The sequence below is a fragment of the Capsicum annuum genome, chromosome 11 (genome assembly GCF_002878395.1).
Source record: "Capsicum annuum cultivar UCD-10X-F1 chromosome 11, UCD10Xv1.1, whole genome shotgun sequence".
NCBI lineage: Eukaryota > Viridiplantae > Streptophyta > Magnoliopsida > Solanales > Solanaceae > Capsicum > Capsicum annuum.
Window position 1 is genome coordinate 19,391,202 of NC_061121.1, and position 4,440 is coordinate 19,395,641.

General features: G+C 32.5%; 1 pseudogene; it reads right to left on the reverse strand.

Annotated features, from left to right (window-relative positions):
- Positions 1-2,147: 2,147 nt before the first annotated feature.
- On the reverse strand, positions 2,148-3,129 carry LOC124888796 (annotated as a pseudogene).
- Between the last annotated feature and the right edge of the window lie 1,311 nt (positions 3,130-4,440).

The following is a 4,440-nucleotide window of genomic DNA, read 5'->3' on the forward strand; positions in this document are numbered from 1 at the left end:
ACAACACAAATATCCAACTTTAACACTCAAATATCAGAGCATATGATTTGTACCCCCCCAATTAATGTTACACCAGCAAGGAGGCAACTACATTAGAGTGACAATAATTCAAGAACTTCCTCCTCCAAGGTTCAACCAACTCTCAGTCCACAACCCTGGCAAGTACATGTTTGATACTATAGAAGAAAACCCAATACATAAGATTTTATGTATCTAAAGAGTCAGATAATGAAATACCGACGTGAATATACTAACAACAAATTAGATGATAAATGAAGTTACCACAATCCAAAGTATAAGTTTTTTCTACAAACTTGACGAAGCACGTCATGGAAAGTAATACCACTAAAATAAGCATTGATATTATGGGCATAGTATGAATTTGAGAAAACAAGATGAAACTCGGGAGTTGGACAAGATTGCAGACAACAGAAAGCTGTTTACAGGTGCTATAAAAAAGGACAGTTAAATCAAGGACATATGTTATAGCATAAATCTTATAATTGTTTACTGCCCACTGTTTCAATTGGAGAAAAGAGAATGCAATAGAATTCTCTGACTACATAAGAAGTTTCTAGCATACTTCAATCATTCGATCGTATAAAATAGTCATCCAATCAGTAACCTTATGTATCAGCTAATTAATCATCATATTAATCTCCTATGACATGAACTAAACCTTGCAAGCACACTTAAATAGTACTGGCTCCATTTCAATTTATATGACACTTCTATTTTGAGTCATTGCCAAATGTTTGAATCGATTCTATTTGAAGACAACTTCCACAACTTCAAGAATAAAAAATTCATCAATTATTCAAAAATTTTGAACTTTGATGTGATGTTTTCTGCATCAAACTAACTTTTCAATCAATATTGTGCTATTCTCTTTCACTATTATTAATATGATATAGAAGTCAAATTAACATATTAAACTCCGTCCAATCTAATATACTCATATGAAAAGAACAAAGGAAAATGTTAAGTGCCTCATATATCTAAAGTGATGAATCCTAACATCAATAGATCGGACAATGAAATGACGCACATTATTATTGTATACATAGAGCAATGCCTGTTAGTAGGCATAAAATCTCCTACCATACCGGGCAAAAATCATATTCCTTTACCATATGTGTGACTATAACTAAATCCACATGAAATTATTCAACAACAGAATGCTATTTTTAAGATGCAAGTACTAGATGGACATTCATGCATAAGAGCAATACTTCAAAATGTTAAATCATTCAGTAGATGATATTCTTTATCAACGACAAGAGTATAGCAAACTTCGAATCACATTCCACATGAAAAATCTCATCAAGGATAAAAATCATCAAAAACTCTACATCTAACCACAATTAATATATATGAAACATTTAATATTGAGCTATAATATTTTATTTCACTATTATTAATAAGTAGAGAGGCGACACCAACATCTTCACTCCGTCCAGTCGAATGTGGTCATATACCAAGAATGGAGAGAGTATTTCATAAGAGCCCAGGATATCTAAAGATACGAATCCTAACTTCAACAGTCAGGACAAAGCTGTAAGTCCTATTGTTATTGTATACACAGAGCAACGCCTGTTTGTAGATATAAAATCTCCTATAACTACACATTTCTCTACCATAGGTGTGGCTATAACTACATCCGCTTACACAAAGACAGATAACAAATGCAATCTTTGAGAAACAGGTATTAGATGGACAAGAATGTCAAATCATCAATAGATGAAAGATATTCTTTATCAATAATAAGAATTTAGCTAACTTCAAATCACATTCCACATGAAACAATAAAAATCATTACTTTATCGCAAAAATGTACATCTAACCACCATTATTATATGTGAAACGTTTAGTGTTGACTCTCTAATGATTCTCCAACATATACAAATCGCCTCTATCTATAGAAAGAGTTACTTGGATGATATCCCTTTAACGAAAATGAAAGCAGCACACTTTGAATTGCATTTCACATGAAACAATAAAATCATGAGCCAAAAACACTATATCAAGGATAAAAATTATTACTTTACATCTAACAACAATTAATAAATATGAAACATTTAGTATTGACTCTAATGATTCTCCAACCTATACAAAAATCGACCCTATTCAAAGAAAATAATCACTTACTACAACAATTGCTTGTTCTCCACTAACCACAATAATCGCATTTAAATCAATCTTGCATTGAATTCTCAATCACTAACCTTCAGCATCTCCGATAAAGACATCGTAAACCCATGCTCCACCAAAAGACTATGCCTAGGCTTAATCTTCCTTCCAAACTAAATGAAAAATACTGCGGAAACTTCTTCAACTTCCCTATATCCCTATCCATTTCCTTCAACAAATACTTAACTTTTGGCTTAAAAAATTCTTCTCAATACTAAATGTCAACAATCCAGGTGATCTCAGTATCATATTAACTACATTTTCACATGCAATTCCTAAACTAACTAAGTAATCAATTTTTGGGCTAAACGTATGCTCCACACTAGATACAAGCAGTACATTATTTTGACAGGTAATCTGATTACGACCCAAAAATCCAAATTCTTTCAAGAACTGAAATGCAGGGTTCAGTTGTTTTACAACACTAGACACCAAGATTCTTAGACAATAGATAATACATTTTCGAATGTCGTTAAAAGGTATTGCAACTTCATTTAACAAGAAATCAAAAATTGGGTAAATATCGGTATAAGGATAGGAAGTTAAGAGTTTGGGATGCATATCAAGTATTCGACCAAATGTCGAACATTCAATTCCCATGTAAAATAGGCAAATTTCAACGTATTTGATTATTTCAAGATTTGCTAAACGAAGATTTGGATTTTGTTGAAGGGCCTTTGTGGGGTTGATTTTGAGTTGTTCAAGGTAGAGGAGTTTTTCTCCAAATTTGAGCGCACAGTCAGTTATGAGAATGATGGGTTTTATGGGTTTAAGAGAAATTGAGGATGTAATTGGTAAGTGATTATTGTAGTTTATTCTCGTCAGACCACATAAGTGGGATTTTACGAAATATGTTGTAGTATCTCTTTTATGTGTACGAGTTAGTGATAAGGTGTGTGTACATTCTAGTCTCGTCAGACTCGACGAGTGCAAGTTCATGGAATATGAGGAGTTTGGAGTGACGGGAGAAAAAGGGTCTGTGGTTTTGGGAGAGTTTAGCCTTGTTAGCATATTTGGCGGAAAATGTGAAGGTGAAGAGGAAAAGAGTATATTGGCATGCTTTGTTGATAATTCATCGTTTTATGAGCTTGGGGTTTTGTAGGTAAGTTTTACAACCATCTCCTTATCCCTTATTGCATATATTCTTGGAAAATATATTCCATGAACGCATATTAAAATATATGAAGAAGAATACAAAAGTGAAGGATTAATAATTTGAACAACAAACACAAAGTTAAAGACTTGAAACGTGTACGAAACACTTTTTTAAAAAATGATATTTGCTCTCTCTCCTTTACGAGATTGCTGTGGAATTTAACGCAAATAGTTTCAGTAGATATAACAAGCCTATTGAATTTTAAACTAAGCAAATAGTGAAATAATTATTCTCAAAACAAGAAGTCAAGACTTGATCTTTTGAGGAAGAAGAAAAGCTTTGGGGAAAGCTTTGTAAAAATGCGTTGTAAAAATTATAATCGAAATCTATAAAGTTGGATTTAAATAACATTGTTGGTGCCCAAAGGATGCAAGGATACAATCGTTCACTAAAGACACATTTTCATACAAGTCATAACCTTTTTATCTAAGAGGCACCTCTTCATATAAAAGATACATCTTCACTAAAAAGGCACCTCTTTATTAAAATACTTATATTTAGTAATTTAATTTAAATAAAATATTCAATAATTCCCCACTTATTTAAACATAAATTAAGTCACAGAGATCAAGTTATGTTCACGCATAGAGTAATGTATCTTTCGATTTGAACATCACCTTATTACAATGTCACAAGAAGAAATTAAAATTTCACGTAGCATAATAGTTTTGAATGTTATTCCTTGTGGTAACATCGGTGACACTATGTGCATAAACATTTCATTCCTTCCTTCCACTCAGCATACTTAGCACTTTTATGGCCATGTGCTATCCAAGATTCATGAACATTTATTTGAGCAAATCCAACTCTCAATCAAAGCGGCACCACTACTATGTTCATATAGGTGAAGTTCTTTCAATGCCTTTGTCATATTTGAGACACTTGCTCCTTGAACTGAACCTCATTAAGAGTATTATAATTCAACTCCCTAATTTATGATAACCAGTACTAGCATATCTCTTACTTAAGAACTGAAACATCCACGTATCAACAACTTGTTGTTATTCTTTGTGCCCATAACTATTCATTTCATATTGTAGGGTAGGTTGCCATTATTGGTGGACCTAACTAAGGAGTTTTTATATAATCATACT